The sequence below is a fragment of the Bacillus rossius genome, chromosome 1 (genome assembly GCF_032445375.1).
Source record: "Bacillus rossius redtenbacheri isolate Brsri chromosome 1, Brsri_v3, whole genome shotgun sequence".
In the NCBI taxonomy this organism is placed as follows: Eukaryota; Metazoa; Arthropoda; class Insecta; order Phasmatodea; family Bacillidae; genus Bacillus; species Bacillus rossius.
Genome location: NC_086330.1, coordinates 340,731,205 through 340,750,362, shown reverse-complemented (window position 1 = coordinate 340,750,362; position 19,158 = coordinate 340,731,205). Strand labels below are relative to the sequence as shown.

Genomic DNA, 19,158 nt, shown 5'->3' with positions numbered 1-19,158 from the left:
TCCCCTTATAATACAGTATAGGCTGGCTGACAGCCTGGCGGGAAATGACACGAAGTCACCCCCGAAACAACCAGCACCCTCTAAACCCAATGCGAACATAAAAGTCCAAGCACCCAACCTCCGCATGGTAGACTTTCTACTCTGCCAAACTCTTCTTCAGGAACCCTTCCTCCGTTTCCTGTGACCAACTTGTCTGTAATTAATGCATGAAATTTTGCATCCCGCATGTGAGTGCCCAGGGTTTTCCCTGTGTCTATAGTTAAGAAGTGAGGGGAGTTAATCATGGCGCCAATCTTAGCCATGGCTGGCCAAACCCCTCTTAGCACATGATGCATGCTACGTCTCCTGCATGGCTCGAACCCAGCATGAGTACAGCTAATTGCTTAGGCCTAAGACGCACTTAGAGTCTCTCCCTTACCCAGATCGCTCCCAAACACTTAGTTTTTATTTAATTTAGGAAAAAAAAAATTTAGCCTGACTTTCATTACACCTTTCCCTTCCGTCATGCGAGGCAGTTCCGGAACCTTGCTAACGGCAGTACGTGTTTGTTTTGGATTTTTTATTTTTCTAACCTAACTAAAACTAAGTGTATTTTGGAGGGGTCCGGGTTATAGAGGGACCTAGGTGCGTCTCAGGCCGATGCCTATACGCCTAGTCATGCTGGGATTAGCCATGCAGGGAGAGGGTCGCATGCATAATGTGCTAGGAGGGGATTGGCCAGCCATGGCAACGATTGGCGCCATGACTAACTCCCCTCACTCTTAAATCTAGACTATAACTAGAGATAGTTTGGGCCCAGGTAAAACCTGCACAGACACAGGGAAAACCCTGGGCACATTCATGCGGGATGCAAATTGGCATGCATTACGTGTAGGAATTTGTTAACCCTGAAATCTTTCCGGCGGCAGGTGTACCAAGTCCCACCGGACTGCGAGTCTGGCCTCTCGGCCATGTTCGGGCTTGTCCGCCGCACACCAAGTCCACGATCGGGAGCTCATCGGCGACTTGGACTTCACATGTACGAGTATCACCTCCTCACACTTTGGCCAGACAGTATCCCTGGAAACCTGCGTACCCATCGTTGGGAAGGGTTCATACGAACCGCGCAAGAAACGCAAGACGCGAAAAAAAGTTCATTAACGGCGTTTTAAAAAAAAATACTCGTTTGTCAAACTACTCAAAAGTCCAAAAACAAACACAAACGCAAGCATCGACCAACACTCTTGCGTTTCGGCTTGCGTTTCCGTTCTCCAAATTTGAAGTGTAGTGTTCCGAAAACATTTTTAAAGATTCAGACGCTATGTACATAGAATACAACGATGCTGTTTTTTATTATACATAAATAACACATTTCCACTAGTTAAACTTTTAAATCATGTTCTCGTGATAAATTATCAAAAGTCTCCCGGAGAAGAATTTTTTTTTTGACGTGACGTCTAATAAATCGATGAACGCCGTCTGCACGCACGAAAAAGTGTCCCGTTACTCACATTGTTCCGTTACGTTGTGTCCCGTTACGCTCATTGTTCCGTTACGCTGTCGGCGAGTGCAGTAATAATAGGTTATGTTACAATTGACTAATAAATTATGGTGATTCATATAATTGATTATAGATATTTGATTACAGTTTATTTATATGGAAACTTGTTCATTATTATATTTAAACTTTATAGCTAAACGCCAGTTTTTAAAATTAATTACAAGTCATCTACACGTGAACTGTTTCGTCGACTGTTTATAAAGTGAAGTGAAGAGTTAATGTGGTTTTCATTGCTTATTACAACAATTTCGGCAATAAAGGTTAATTATTCTTGCATTTTAAAAATCTTATTACTAGTATAATTTCAAGTATTTATTCTTTTATTATTAAAATAAAAATGATTCAATTTTATTCATAAAAAGCATGCAAACATTTCATCAATGTTTTGTTATGACGTTGTCACGTTAAACTTCGTCCGAAAAACCGACTTTACAGACAACCAATTTTTTTTTTTAATTTTTTTTTTTTTTTTAAATTTTAAACTGTGTAGTTGTGTGACTTGCGTGGCTTGATGAACCACAGTGAGATATTTTCTTTGTGTTGGTAGCGTGGTGGTTTATGAACCCGTCCCGAGTCTCGGATGTTCCGAACGAGCGTGTCCGGTTCCCCGGCGACCTCCTTGCCGCCGAGACGTAAGGCGCGGGCGACGGACATCCCACCAGCCGGATACCGCGGTGTTTGGGGGGGGGGGAGGGGGTTAGTTAGTTGTCGCCGCAGACGTCACGCCGCAGCCGGGGATGCGGGCAGGGGCCACTTTCCCCTAGCGGCAGGACCCAGGACCGGAAGACCCTCCTGGCGGGGCGAGGTAAGGTGGAGATGAGTCACTGCCGCACGCAGTGGGGGTCTCCCCCCTCCTCCCCCCTACCCAGGTACCTGGGGGCGGGAAGGAAGGTACCGTAAGCACCCGGCTGGCCCGCGCCAGATCGCCGTCGACCGCGACGAGCGAGTGTCTTCCTCGGGCGACGGAGGTGCGGCGCGCAGCCTTGTCCCGGGAGTCCTGACCGCGAGATCGCACAGGTGAGTCCTCCGCAGCGCACGTATTTCTGTCCAAGTCACACTTCTTTCTTTAGACGCGTTATGAATGGGAATTTTTTTTACGATATTGAAATTGAATACTGGTCCATTATCATTAGAAAAACATTTGTTTATTGAGAATATTAGTGATAACAATTGTGTTTATAAACTGTTTCAAGTGTATTTTCAAATGTTTTTAATATAAATGTGTTTAGGTTATACTTTAGGCACGTTATAAAAAAATATGATAGAATGAATTTTTACGATGAGAGCGTAACATGCCAAAAATTATATATATATATATCTGTGTGTGTATGTATGTGTGTGTGTGTGCTTTTAAATCATATACTTAGGAAATTGATATTGAATACTGGTCCATGAAATTATAAACCTTTTTATTGAAAATATTTGGGATGAAAATTGTGTTTATAAACTTTTTCGATTGTATTTGGTGTTTTACACAATACAATATTCAGTTTTGAGCTGGATACGCCCCCTTGGTTATTCCCGTTGACTGCCCCAGCTGATAAAACATCAGAACAAGTAGTATTATATTTTTTATATGTTACTTAAAGACACGGAGCAAGGTGGCGCAGCGTTTAGACACTCATCTCGCGCCCCGGAGAACTCGGGTTCGAATCTCGGTCCGGTCAAGCTGCTCTCAATTATCGTGGCTTCTCGAAATTACTTCAATCAAATGTTGGGATGGTTCCTTCTCCGATTTCCCCTAGCCCGCTTCAATGTTAGTTACCATGTCTAATGACATACGTGACGTTCAAACTGTAAGCCTAAATACCTTAAAAAAAAATTGTTGTAAGTTTTCGGGGATACTGACCTTATGTTTTCTTGAATACGTCTCTCTCTTTGACCAAAATATATCTTGTTATTGTATACCTACAGAGCTGGTTCCAGAGCCGGAAAAGACCAGCGCCCCACACCGGCCATTTTTATTACCGACGCACCTGTCGCGTAAATTGTTTCTTATTAAATTGTGGACCCTTTTTCATTACATAATGTAAACGCATTTTAATAACGACATCAAAATTTTTCAGAAAAATCAGCACAACCATAATCGAAATTTAAGTTCCAGATAAGCTCTAAAGAGTTGCTCTAAAGAGTTTTTTTTAATATATATATATTCCGGGGAGGGCCTGATAACTATTCCATAAACACCCCCCCCCCCCCCTCAACCAGAGGTCACGCAGTAAGGCCCCTCTCTAAAAAAAATTGTAAACGGTCCACAGCCCCACAAAGGTTGAGGGGCCACTTTAGTCAAGGGTGTAGTGAGACGGGAGAATAAGCGCGACGCTTTTTGGTGCTTCTAGCGCGGTAACGCCTCTAAGCACAAGGCTCTGAACTGGCGTGCAGACTTCTCGTCGTGCATGACAACTATGGATTTTGAGCGTTGACCGTAACATTATATGGAAGTGAAATGAAGATAAATGTGTAACGCAAGTCCGTTGAAGAACTATCAAGAGTCTGCCTAAAAAAAATTACTCTGAAAACACACCTTTTTAGCCATTTTAACTCTTCTAAAAAGAAAACAAAACTACTTGTGTCCCTCGGCGAACTATCGAATGCTTTTCGTAAACAAAAGTCACTCGGTTATCTTCAGTAGTTTCGAAATCGCGTGGTTTTTCCTGAAGCTCTGCACAGGTTAGGCGGGTGCCTTGAGGTACAACAACACGCCTATTGGCATGCACTGACTCCAAACACGCGCCCCCGCGCGATTAAGTTCCGGCCGGTTCGCTTATTGCTTTCAGCCTTCCTCTGCCGAACGCTTCTCTCCCCGTCGTCCTCAGACCCGTAGTCACAGAACACTAGTGTCCGAACACTATAACACTAGTCTCCGAACACTAGTCTCCGAACACTCGTCGTTCCAAACTCGACAATTTTGGTGTCGCTCACCAGGCCGGGTTTTCGAACTACACAAGGAACGAAACGAGGCAACAAGGCAAAACGCTACCAACGCAAGAAAATCTCACGTTGGTTTATAAAAAAAAGAGGACGCAAGTCGCAAGGTGTCGCGTCGTCCACCCCATAACGTGGAATTGTGAACTGGATAAAAAAAAAAATTATTCCCCTCACAATATGGAATGTGCGACAATTTTAACAAGTGAAAACGTGTTATAAGTAATAAAAACAAAAGTCGTTTACTTCTATGTACATATCGGCTAAATCTTTAAGAAGTTTTTTTTTTTCCGGAAAACTTCACGTTGTTATTGAACTTTTTGCCTCTTGCATTTCTTGCGTATTTGCGATTCTTGTGTAGTTTATAAACCCGGCCTTATTTCGGAATGGCACCCAGCATTCGTACCAGAACTTGAAGACGTGTCCACGTCAAGACGCAGGGTGTATGTACCCAGTTCTTGATTCCAGGCAGCTAGCGCTCTGGACAGATAATCTTAAGCAGCCCCCTTCTTCCCTTCTCCCTTTTCCAGTTCCCCCAAAACATCATTCAATTTCACAAATCCAAGCTTATTTACTATCGGTTTTAAAACAGCACATTATTCAACTAATAAGTTCAAAGTCATAGGCTGATTTGTTTTTTTTTTCTTATTTAAATTTAATAAATGTTGTTGCGGTTTTATACGTCTGCAATTCTGTTGTGCTTTAATTTTGTGAGATTTGACATGTATTTTTAAAAATCAAGTCATTACCGTACGTTAAAAAAAATATTTCTCATATTTCAATTTTTTTTTCTTTCGCACCTAATTTTCTCCCTTCCTCAAAAGACAGACACTCCGAGGGACTTCCCGGTTGGTTTTGCAAAAAGGGGCCAGGGCGCGCGATAACGAGCGGGCAGTGAGTCACCCCCGCCAGTTTGTGGGGCGACGGGCAGATCCGCCGCGCCGCGCGGGGGGAGAAAGCCGACGGCACATTCCTCGCGAGCCGTCGCCTCCTCCTGCAGACACTTTGGTTCCGGCCCCTCGCGAGAACACGCTGACAGGGTCGCCGGCGACCGCCCAGCGCGTCCGGTGCGAGGCTTGCCTCACGCGACTGGTCCCCGACCCATGGGCGTCGCAAGGATATATATTTTTGGGGGGGGAACTTCAATTGATTAAGTTGTTGAGGAATATACATCTCCTGGGGGAAAAAAAGCGGGGGGTCCGGAGGTCCTCCCCCGGGAAAATTTGGGGTTTGAAGGTGCAAAAAGGAGGTTTTTAGGCATTTTTCTTTCCTAAATTTTAATTATAGTTGGTTGCAAATAAATAATTTATTTTTTATAAAAAATATTTTCAGAGAACAAATTTGTAAAAACACAGTTAACATATCTGTATTCGGTATCGGACCAGATTTTGATTTTACACGAAGATCCGAATTAAAAAGTGCTCACATTACCACGATTGGACTAAATGCACCATGCGCAACATATGGGTTGTATCACAGAAATCATATTTTTAAAATAACTACGAAACTAAATATTTTATTGGAGGGGACGAAATTGAAGACTTTTATTTTGGGGGGGGGGGGGGGGGCGTGTCCCCCCCGGTTGCGACGCCCATGCCCGACCTGACAGCTCTAAATGCCGAGCATAGTGCCGGTCGAAAGTCTTGCATTTTTTTTTTCCTCGAGTGTTACACCCGTTCAAAATACGTTGACCATGTAGTGCTTAACGTAGATACACGCACTAGCGCCATTACGGTGATGTATGTTCTTAGAACAGTTTATACGTAACCGGGCCGTGCCAAGCCAACACCCAGACCGCCTCGGTAGAAGTCGAGCGATCCCTGGAACTTCCGATGAGTGGGTAGACGGCAAATGGCGAACTCAATACAATAACAGAAATACGTCATATTAATTTTTTTAATATTTTCATACCACAACAATTTTATATCGTTTGATTTTCAATTTAGGCTTCATCAAATAAAAACACTACATATATATTTTTTTACTGGTTGTTTCAAACAGTTTTCGCTGTGGAGACATTGGCATTTAGAATTGGATTTTTTTTTTTGGGAATGTAAATATGATGTAATAACAATTTGAAAATCTGCCTTAATGATGGCACATTTTAGATATTAAAAGTAAAAAAAAAATATGGTTATGTCGTAAAAAAACTGTTAACTATAATTACGTCTTTTGTTTTCCTACCTCTTCCGCCTAAGGGGCCCGCCTAGTCAGAGGTATATACGTGTGTTCGTGAGGCGGAAAGATAATGATATATGCTCCCTGGAGCTTCTAGCGTGTATCGCCTCCAAGAGCAAGGCATATGCGAACTATGATAGTGGGGTGGTAGCTATAACATTATCCGGTGGAGAAATTAAGATAAAAGTGTGGTGCAACTCCCGTGAGTGGTTTCAAGAACATGCACCGGATGTTTAATGTCTAAAAATTACACTAAACACACACGTTTTAGCAATGTTCGCTCTTATAAAAATACAGTTTAAAATCGAAATACGGAATCAGACACGTAATAATTTTCGTAAACAGACACCACTCGGATATCTATAACAGTTTTTAATCGCATGTTTTTTTCTGAAGCCCACGTAGGTGGGAGCTTTAATACGTAGATATTCAGAATCGAAATTGAGGGTTGTAGGAAGGGGGACCCGGGCCTCCCTAAGAATTAAGAAGCCCTTCACTGAGGGGGGCTTGTCTGTACGTGCAAAAGTGCAAAAGCGTGTCTGTGAAACGAGTTTGATGTCAAAACCATGTCGTATGGGAAACTTAATATTTTTAAGTTTTCTGCTTATTGCTTGCATGCAGGGCAGCATACAACATACAAGCACTGTATCCGTAGATGACTTATCTGTAGAGACCTGTAAAATTCGCGATTTCAAATCCCTGAAGGATAGACTCCATCATCCTCTACGCACTCGTGCAAATTACATCTGCTGATTGGTTACCGACTCGTAACACCTGTTGAGACTGGAATGATCGTGATTCGCTAATTCTTCTGTTAAATATTTTTCATTGGCCCAGAGTCCTTCAGATGAACTGTGGCCCAATCACTGAAGCAAAATAATGTGAAAAGTATTTGGACTATATCCTATCGCGAAATGAATCCGCGAATTTTACAGGTCTCTAGTTATCTGTTAACCCCACGTGCAAAACTCTCGACCCCCCCCCCTCCACATTTCCGTGCCCCCCCCCCCCCTCCTCTTGCGCCCCCTGGGAGTAGGCGTACTCGTTCACCCAATGGCCGAGTTGGGCCGCGTGGGCGTCCCTGCGTCTGATTGGCCGCTCCCCGCCGTGGGAGATCTCTCATCCGCCCGGCTCGCAATGATCTGCGGAAATGGCCGTTACGCCACCCTGCTGAGCCAGTTGCGTCATTCTGTCGGCGTGCGCAACGGGAGTTCGAGACGGACACGGAAGTTTCGCTCCCGGATGGCCAAAGTTTTCCGTGGCACGCGCGACTTACGGCCGGGGTTTCTAAAACACGCGAGAAACGAAAAATATCTCAAGAATACCAAGAAGGAAGGACTTTGAACAATGAAGCGTTGCCCAAATTACAATTTTTTTTCTTCATTTCGGCTTGCGTTGTCCATTATATATTTCGAATGATTTGTATGGAAAACTTCAAAAGATGCGGACGTTACGTGTATAGAAAAAAAGCATGGAGTTAAGTAATTGTCATGAGACAGCATTCTTTGACGTAGTCAAAGAAACATTTTTTTTTTTAACTTCGCCATCGCCATATTGTAATACCAAAAACATTACGGAAATGGTGCTTGACCATGTCTGATGATGGTTAGTAGTTCACAGGGATGAGAGCCACACCCGAACTGTTCCGAAGTTCTCCGAAATTTGCCGATCACTCGTGAAAAAAAAAAAGTTATTTATTTTAAGGTAATATATTATTTTTAAAAAAAATAACTGTACGCTAACCAAACTTTCATTTCAGTTTTGATAGCCTAACCTAACTTACCCTCGCGGAAAAAAATAATAAATTACTATTATATATTACACTGACCGGAACTAACCTAACATAACCTTGTGCTTCGTAAAATGTCGGAAATGTTCGGGTAGTGGCTGTGGCCTTCATCTCTGTGAACTGTAGGCTACCCGCTTCGCTGGCGTCGGTGACACGGTTACCTGTCGGCGGTCGTGACCCCAGCGTTGCCAGACGTACCTACTCGTCACAGTGAAACTCTTCAACACGGGACGATAGAACTATCCAACTCCAAGAGCTAACGCAGAATTTCATTTATTTTTTTTTTTTGGGAGGGGAGAAGGATAAAACCACTTTTCCCGCTGCTTGGTTTCAAATTCTTTCCTTTTGTTAGTAGTGGAAATAATAGATTTTGATAGTTTTTTTCAGGATCCGGAAAAAAAAGGGGGGGGGGTGTTAGGACGGGAATACACAGGGAGAAAGGGGATATATTTCCCTCCTCCCGAAATAATAAAATATATATGTCAAAATTTATCATTTCCACTAATCGAGATACAGTTATGGCGGGAATACCAAATAAAAGGTAATATATATTTATAAAGGATTTAAGGACAATTTATAATAAGCTGCTCTGTAGAAAGTAAAAAAAAAAAAAAAAAAAAACTGAAGAAATTCAGTGTTTAGAAAAAGGTCGTTGACATCGCATTGCGTCCGTGATCCAGAAACTGTTCTTAAAAGGTCCGATACGGAAATGTGCCCGTGAGATTTGAAACGCAATCCGCTAGGAAACCGGCGAGCGCTGCACTGGAATGAAAACCGACACTTAACGATGAACTCCGAGAGAACTAAAACACGCATGCAGCGCAGTGACGTGACAGGCTTTAGTGCCGGATTAAAGGATGCTCAGAGACATAGAACGTCGGACTAAAGTTACCTCACCGTAATGAGTGGTCTCCGAAGCGTGGGAGCTGGCGTCCTTAGACTTCGAGGGGCCCTACCGCTGAGGCCGAGAAAGGAGGGATATGCATGCAGTAAACCTCCCCTAGGTAAATTTTTAAAATTAAAATCTTTGAAACAACATTATCAAGCCAATATGAAACTTATTTTTCCACGATGATATTCTAAATTCATGTTAAGAAATTTTGATGTTATTTTCCTGAGAAATTATACGCATGTAAATCTTCTTGTAAACTCCAACGATCAACTTTTGGTGAAATCGCGTCATTATTAGCCAACACAAAATTTGAAAGTTTTTCTAAAGTAAAATCGTGAACAACTAACTTGAAGTCGTGAGGGTATTGAAATTACATGCTAATACAAGTTAGTTCTTCCTTTTCCCCATTAATGTACATATTTTTCACAGGAAACTGGGTGGGGAAAAAATTGGGGTGTGGCTGTGTAATGGACCCGGCCGTGTTTTGTACGTGAATACGTGTACGTAACAGGTAATATTTTCTATACAAAATATAAAATACGCTATTATATGTATGTTATAATCATGTTTGAAAACCAAGAAGTCGCGTATAGGCCGACTTTATACATTTTTGATTATATATATATTTTTTATTTTAACACCATATATAGTCTATTCACTGTAACTATTTTACACTAATGTTTTATATACAAAATCGATAGGTTTTGACGAGAGCCGACGATTGAAACTCCAAAGAACGTCGTAGCTTCTCCGAGTCAAAAGTTATACTAAATGGAAATCTCGAAACGCAGCAAAATTACCTCAAAATGGCGGTGCCTCCCCCTCCACCGCGCGCGATGCTTCAGTCCTCACTCAGCATAACGAATTATTTGGTCCTTTAGCTATCCAGTGGTGTAATTAAATTTTGGATGGAGATGATAGATATGTAGCTGCAACATCAAACTGTATCCCCAGATTTTGCTATCATTCGTTTTTTTGTATTGCCTCCCGCTGTGGAAGCAATTTTAAAGACGTAGGCTATTCACGTCAAAAAGGGAAATGAAAACGGAAAGCGCCGCTGGAAAGGACCTGGCCAGCAGGTGTCTTGCTGGCCGGAGAGGACCCGCCCCTGACCCACTGGCCACTGAGGAGTCTCAACCACTTCGGGCGAGTTTTACCACTGACCATAACTGCTCGTCGCGAGCGAACTCGGTCAACCTCAGCTCGCCGCTGAGTCTCGGCTGGGAGTCGAAGTCTCTTGTTGAGTCGTTCCCTGCCGGAAGCAGCTCAGTCGCTCAGGAATTCGCCTGAAGTGTACACACTTATACGCGTACTTATCCCCGGAAGTGACGTCTCGGAAGGGCTGTCCTAACTGAAACTATAAATTATGCAAGTACGGAAGTAAACGAGTCTATATCTCTCGCGTGATACGAGTTATAGAAATGTCGTCATTTAGGGAGAAAAAAAAATGTTTTTGTAGATTATATTTGATTAAATATTTAAGTAACTTATAAAATAATTTTTATATATATATAATAATAATCGACACCATGAATAAAAATTTTTTAACATGTTTGTAAGGAAGCTCCTACACATACATGCACATTCTGGCCAATCGTAGCTAAGAAACAAAAAATAGAATGATAGAGTTAATTTCCGTAAATTGGCGTTACACAAATAAAATGTTAAAAATAAATGGTCAAACTTTTTCAAAATTATTTGTTGAAAAAAATAACATAAACAACCTGTATGGTCGGCTGATTCGTCAAGTGCCCAAGTGAAGCACGAAAGGATGCAAGTAGCTACACAACTGCGTACTTTAATCCGGACACATCCTAAGACTAGATTTATAAACTTCGCAAGAAACGTAAGAGCGCAAGAATGCGACACGAAAAAAAAAACGCAAAAAAGAACTAGGTTCATAAAATGCTCAAGTAGCAGAACATTAAAAAATTAACTGCCACTTGGAACTGTAAAATTGAGAGAGAGAAATAATCGGGATTCTTTTCATTAGAAAATCGTAGCCTTCTATTTTTAAGAAGTTCTTAGAATACCTTACTTCAAATATAGAAGGCGGAAACGCCGGCCGAAACGCAAGAAGTTGGAAGTTGACCTTGCATGCGATGCGGTTTTTGCGTCTTGCGTAGTGTGCAACAGGTATTTGAAAAAAAAAAAAAAGTCGTAGTTGAACTTTTTGCTTCTTGCGTTCTTTGCATTAGGCATAGTTTGTAAACTACGCAAGATGCAAGTTTTTCAACAAACTTATTTTAGAGAATCGGTTTGTAAACTACGCAAAACGCAATAACACAACGCAAGTATTATTCAACTTCCAAATCTCTTGCGCTTTAGCTTGCGTTTTCGATGGCCATATTTTAAAGAGAAGTGTTCCGAAAACTTTTAGAGACGTAGACGATATTTACACTTGTTAAACGTTCACTTTAAAATCAAATTATTGAAAATTTCATTTGTTTTATTTATAAATATGAATGATCAAAAGAAGCCCGAAGTGGAAATTTATTATTTTTTTTTTTGCTGTTTTACAATTTCAAGTTGTGAGGTCGGTGACTTTTTGGGACTTTATTGCTTAATGAACGACAGTCAGTCAATCAGCCCGGGATGACGCGACACGTCACAGCCGCTCTGGTCCCTTCGAGAAGGATGCCACGGGTATATAAGCGACGACGCCGGCCTCCGCGAGAGTTCCGAGCGAAGAGCGGAGCAGCGGAGAGAGTCTCCCCCTCTGTGAGTGATACTGGTGATACCCGTGCGATCAGCGAGAGGTGAAGAGGGCAAGTGGCCCTTGCTGAGCGAGCCGGACCTATCGGGAGGCGATACCTGCGAGTGAAGGCCTGGCGAGCCAATCGGGTGCGACGAGCGATAGTTGACTGTGCTGTGGCGCGGTGTGGGTGACTGAAATGCTGCCCCTTGAAAGGGCAGCCCTTCAGGAGTTTTCTGGCAATGGTTTGTTTGTACAGCGACTGGAAGGGCAGCCCATCCAAATTTCTGAAAACATGTTTCTTTAAGTGTTTAAATATCTAATACTGAAAACTTGCCCCTTGGAAGGGCAGCCTATCAGGATTTTTCAGACAGTAGTGTTTTTGAAAGGTTGTTTGAATTGTTGCCCCTTGGATGGGCAGCCCTTCAAGATTTTTCTGACAGTGGTTAGTTTGTAAAGTGACTGGAAGGGCAGCCCTTCCAGTATCTTAAAATACATCTATTTTCGTAATTTTATAATCCTGAATAGTTGCCCCTAACCTAACCTAACCTAAGCTTTACAAACTAACCACTGTCAGAAAAATCCTGAAGGGTTGCCCATCCAAGGGGCAACAATTCAGACAACCTTTCAAAAACACTACTGTCAGAAAAATCCTGATGGGCTGCCCTTCCAAGGGGCAACAATTCAACTCCCCCGCGCGGCGTGGGTGAGTGTGCGAAGGAAGCGGACAGAGGCGGACAGAAGAGCGAGCCACTGTCGAGCCAAGCTCCAGTGGAAAGTATTAATGTTTCAAATACCAGTGTATGACTAATTGTTGTGGACAGAAATCTTGAGCGCAGTAACTAAATTTATTGTTTATACATTAGTAATAAATAAAACTTAATTGGGCTATCCCTTACGAGCCCAGTAGTTCTCCCCACACGTGATTGTTTAACGTGGTGGACGTGCCGGCGACTACTCCCCGAATGGCTGGAGCCACAGAGGAAATGGACACTCAATCTCAACGCGACTCGGAGTTGTTAGAGGAGGAGCTACAATGAGAGGTTGAGGCTACCCACTCCCGCATCATCGTCACCGACTACTCCGTTAACCGTTCGGCTAACATGAGGTTGACAATTCGTTGACTCAAAGGAATCCCCATCTCAAGGGGGACCCGCCTAGTCAGGGGTGAATGAATCTGTTTTAGTGAGGCGAAATGATAAGTGCGACGCTCGCTGGTGCTTCTAGCGCGGAATCGCCTCTACGCGTAAGGCTCGGAACTGGCGCGCAGTCTTCTCGTCGTCCAAAGGGACAACTATGGAATTTAAGCGGTGAACGAAACATCATATGGCGGAGAAATGAAGATAACGGTGTAATGCAAGTCCCTTAAGTACTTTCAAGTATCTGTACCGGTTGTTTTATGCCTAAAAATTACTCTGAAAACACGCCTTCTTAGCCATTTTCACTGTCCTAAAAATACAGTTAAAAAATTTAATCCGGAAACAGAACCTTTTACGGCCCTCAACAAATTCTTAAATGCTTTTCGTTGAGAGACGCCACTCGGTATGTATCACGTAGTTTTCATATCACGTTGTTTTTTTTTTTTTTTTTTTCCTGAAGCTCTGCGCACCCGTGTGTGTGCATATCTCTGGGACCACTCGGAAAACCCGGAGACGTTATAAACGCCCCGTGATTATCCTGCGTTGGATGCGTGCTGCGTTGTCGCGGCGTGGTCGACAGCGGCGGCCTCGGACTTGCTGGCCGACCGCCGCGACAGGTGAGGAGGTCGGCGGGTCTCACTCCGAGAGAGACAGAGAGAGAGAGACAGAGAGAGACAGAGACAGACAGACAGAGAGAGAGAGAGAGAGAGAGAGAGAGTTCATGAGCGCCGTGCCAGCGACCCACTTCCTCCCAGGAGCGCGTCGGCGATTACGGTGTCGGGCGTAGCTCCGACGACTCGTCCAGCAGAGTAACCCCCGAGAAATAGCCATTACAGTAAGTCGAGGCGATAAAACGTCAGATCGTAACGAAAAGTACTACAACGCTTTAAAAAAAAGCCGTAACCAAAAAAAAAATTGTGCTGGTAAAGGATCCAGTATAAACTATATATATATATATATATATATATATATATATATATATATATATATATATATATCTTCTTTTCTTTTATGAACAAGTTTACTTTATAATTTAATTTTCAAAGAAAATATACTGTCGCACTAAAATCAAATTCTCAGGGAATAGTAGATTTTACTACTCCAACTTTTACAACTAGAAATTTAAGGTAATATTTTTTTTTGTTGTTGACAAAGGAAAACTGAACATGGTATTTTGGTTTTTATTTAGTTGTATTTAATACTTCGTACTTGAGTCAATAAGTCTAATTTTTTTAAAAATAAATTGTAATTACACACATATTAATGTTATAAAATACACGAAACTCATATATCACGTCTGTATGAAATAATGCAAACCGGCATCAAATATAGGCAGACACTTGGGAACAAAATTCCTGTTGCTTCTGTATACGAGGCATGTTGGGCTGTAATAGCGAGGAAATACCTCATTATATGCCACTGTTAACAATAATCCTTACAGAATAATATAAAAGTAACTATAATTTTCTTATTCTGTATTCGGTTTTTTTTCTTTAAAATCCTGGAAGCGAGTGGTCCGGCTCCGTTGCTTCCCCCCCCCCCCCTTCTCCTTCTACGTGCCTGACTCAGGGTGTGGGGCGATCTGTATCATCGCTGTTTGGCACCGTGTCTTTCCCGCTACCACTTCCATGACGACAACGGCTGCGGATACGCCAATACTTTAAGCATTTTTAAGGTTCTGACTCACACGTCCTTGCTATGTTTGCCAAGTACACATGCTTTTTCAAAGTGTAAACATCTTATCCCTCGGTATACGGCATTTGGAAGGAGCGATTTCGTGAATATGAAACGAAAATGCGTAACCACGATGCTTGCCTCTGCGTTTAAGTCTCAGAAACCTGAAAAACAAGAAAATCGTGGTCATCCAGCAGAGTACCAACCACGCTCGATAGTGCTTATCTTCAAAAATAGTCTAAACTAAACGCCTTAACTGTTCGGCCACCAAGGAATCATTTAATCTGTTGGTTTAATAAATTTATATATAAAGTAAGAATATCTCAGAAAACAAAATAAAATTTTTTAAGAGACCTCTAACTTTATTATTTTTTTTATTTTTTTTAAGCCATCCTGCCTACACCAGTGCACGAACTGCATCATAACTATTCCGAAACTACCCGAAGCGCATCAACTGCACCGACTTTGAGAAAAATTGCTTAACATAACCTTGGTTCGTTTCGGTTAGGTTATTACCATATTGTTAAACACAATTATGGTTAGTTTTTAGACAGGAGACAATCATTTTTACATTTTTTCCCTCAAAATATTAATACTATACGTATATTTCTCACGCTCGGCGTTACTTTTAATAATTCTTCGTTGAATTAACGTGCCCAGTTTCGTATTTGCAACATGAGAACACATTAATCTCCTCGTTACCAGGGTTAGGTTGTTTACAGATCACCGGCGAGTACCGAAATACTAAGCTCGCAATTTTTTGTAATACATCAAACCATGATAAACACGCTACTCAGCAAGGAATATCTAAGAACTAAAAAATTGATTGTCTGTAAAGTCGGTTTACGGACGATAGTTTAACGTGACAACGTCATAACAAAACATTGATGAAATGATTGCATACTTTTATGAATAAAATTGAATCATTTTTATTGAATTATCACTATGTTGTATGGATACAAAGGAGCGAAATGAAATCTACAATTTAATTGATAAATTTATTTTTATTTGCACTCATTAATTCAAATATGTTTATTACTTTAAGGAAGAGATTATTTTAACTATAACTTTTATAATGTTTGCTATTTAACTTCTTCCAATCTGTGTTATTCTGTTAAGGATAGGACGATTATAGGAAAAGTAGGAAACGAATGGGAGTATTTAAAGTTTAATGTGCCTCGAAACAGTCAAATCGATGGTTGTTCCAATCGAGTGGAAGAGAGATAGATCGATGCGGCGCAAGCGTACAATGAGCGTAACGGTACACAGCGTAACGGGACAATGTGCGCAACGGTACACTTTTTCGTGCGTGCAGCCGGCGTTCATCGATCTATTAGACGTTGTCACGTCAAAAAATGATTATGATATATCAGTCACTGGACTTCTTAGAATTAACAAAATAAAAGAAAGGAATCTGTTCAGAAGAAGCAAGAAGAAGGCGCAGGGTAGCCAACATCAACTACGTGCAACGTGCCTAGTCGTCGTGACGAGAGGAAGCGGTGTTCAGGCCACGAGCGCACCTGGCCGTGACAGCTGCAGCTGCGAGTGCGGAACGCGCCGCCGTGACAGCGGGGTCTCGTGGCGTCACGCGACAGGCGTGACTCCGGGGCCGCCCGCAGGGAAGTGTGGCGCGGCGATCAGCCGCTAGGGTCGCCGGGAGGGAAGCCTTCTTTTCACGGACGAGAGAGCCGAAACCCGAAGTTCCCCGAAGTTCATGTTTTTGTCGTGATAACGTCTAATAAATCGATGAACGCCGGCTGCACGCACGAAAAAGTGTCCCGTTACACACATTGTCCCGTTACGCTGTGTCCCGTTACACACATTGTCCCGTTACGCTGTGTCCCGTTACACTCATTGTACGCTTGCGCCGTATCTCTCTTCCACTCGATTGGAACCACCATCGATTTGACTTTTTCGAGGCACATTAAACTTGAAACACTCCCATTCGTTTCCTACTTTTCCTATCATCGTCCTATCCTTAACAGAATAACACAGATTGGAAGAAGTTAAATAGCAAACATGTATAAAAGTTATAGTTAAAATAATCTCTTCGTTAAAGTAATAAACATATTTGAATTAATGAGTGCAAATAAAAGTAAATTTATCAATTAAATTGTAGATTTCATTTCACTCCTTTGTATCCATACAAAATAGTGATAATTCAATAAAAATGATTCAATTTTATTCATAAAAGTACGCAATCATTTCATCAATGTTTTGTTATGACGTCACGTTAAACTATCGTCCGTAAACCGACTTTACAGACAACCAATTTTTTTTTGTTTTTTCGTATCTTTAATGTAGCTATCCTAACCAAATCAACCGTCCACAATGTTTTCAAGTATTTATAATATAGCTAACCTAACCTAATTGACCATTAGTATCCTTTTATCAACATCGCCACATTTATTTACAATGAACCAAAAAAAACAACCGAAGATGCACGATCGGGCGTTTGGCTCTCACGTCTGTGAAAAGAAGGCTTCCCGACGCCCGGGCCGGTCGCGCGCTCACCGAGCTTCCGCCAGTCGCCGCTACGAGCGCCACCGACGCGGCGTCGCAGGCCATTCACGCGGTCGTCTGCGGAGTGGGCGGCTGTCCTGAATCTTGTGTTACAAAATTCTGTACTTTTACAAGGAGATTCCTTTGTGAAACCAGTTGCTAACACCACAAGAAAGATATTGTAACTTTGAACAACACATGGCATATACGAAATACCAACCCTGATGATGGCGACTGCAACCCAGAAGCCAAGCAACTTCAGACGATGGCCGCGAAAGCCTGCGATCTTTATTAATAAATAAAGAGAGTGGATTTGTTATGTAGGTATCTTTGACGACGCCATGTCGGCTCGTTTTTGTTTATTTCGTCTATATTTTCATCGAGTCATTTCATTCGGTGAATATATTAAAGTATTTAACCCCTTGAATCACCATATATACACTGTAAAAACAAATGAGTCGCCGCCGATGTTAACGTAAATAAACACCTACACGTGATGGTGTATTTTTATTCTTGTGCTCAAGTAGAAGTACCTACTTCCAAAAGTGTAAAAGGACAATTGCTATGGTTTGGTAAATATGTTATAGCTCTTGGTGTGTTTTTATTTTGTGATTTATAAATTTACATACGCATGCATGTGCGTATTGACCACAAATGTCAGAAAATTCTACAGCACCGTCGAGTAAATGTACAAAAACAATGAACATGTCATTTTGTACAACTTCCAAAAATATATATTATTTGTTTGTAACTCATAGCTGTGTACTCCAAAGCGATTTTTAATTTTGTCAGTTAAATTGTCTAAGTAAACATTTCTTACAGTCTGAGTAACTAAAAGAATTATCGAACCCACGACCTTTTTGTTGTAAGTCTAACCTGGTAAGTAAGTCTAAGTCTGGTACATCGTGCATCGCGCATACTTATAAGTATTTGTGTAGTGAAGTTGCAGTGCCCACCTCAAAAGTTGCAAAACTGTTGGTGGGCATGCCACAAACTTAATAAATAAATAAAATACCATTTTCGTAATATAATGCAAATTAAACGGGGTTTGTAGGTATAAATTGCAAAATACTTTTTTTTGTAGTTCCTTGGTATATGTAAGTTTACACTGATAAATATTTTGCACTTTTACAGTGACGTATGTGTGTGCCTTCAAGTAAAATGTTCTGACAAAAAAAAAAGAACAGGGCACTGATTAATTTAACACTTGTTGTAAGTGCAGTTTCATCTATTTATACAAATGTGCACTTTAACACGTTAGTTATTGTAAGAACAGGTGTACATTCGAGTATTTTATCCAAGCGAAGTCTGTAGCACTATTTGGATTTTAAGAAAAATTTGTGTCGAATTACACCAGCTGTTATAGTTTTTTTCAAAACGACACGGAAAAAAAAAAGTAAAATTACTAAACCTTTTTTTTTTTACAGTAATAGTTTTCCAGGCCAACACCTAGACAGTTGCGAGTTCTGGGAACAAGAATATCGCAGAAAGGAAAGTTTCAGCTCGAGTGTGTTCCTCCACGGATAAGGAAAGGAGGAAGGGGAAGGAGGGGGGGTCAGCTGTGATTCTCTGCCAAGCGATGCCCATCACGTCTCGTCCTCACGAACACAGCCCAAGAGTCCACATGCGGCACACGTCGAGCGTTCTGTTTTAAACGCAGGGAAAAAAAAAAAAAAAAAAAAGAGAACAAAGAAAAAGCGTGGAGCGCGGTGCATTCGGAACACTGCCGCAACCGGATGCATTGTTCCCCCGGACAGCGCAGTCGTGGAGTGCTCACGCGTCCATTCGTCGAGGTTGTATGCCCTTGCCTGCGCTTAGGTATAT

The 19,158-nt window shown here is 41.7% G+C and overlaps 1 protein-coding gene across 1 annotated transcript in view; it reads left to right on the top strand.

Annotated features, from left to right (window-relative positions):
* The first annotated feature begins 2,466 nt into the window (after window positions 1–2,466).
* LOC134528124 (uncharacterized) overlaps window positions 2,467–19,158 on the top strand; it is a 53,906-nt gene continuing 37,214 nt past the window's right edge. The window contains exon 1 of the mRNA XM_063361432.1: window positions 2,467–2,557. The gene's annotated coding sequence lies outside the window, so the exon portion shown is untranslated. The remainder of the gene's footprint in view (window positions 2,558–19,158) is intronic.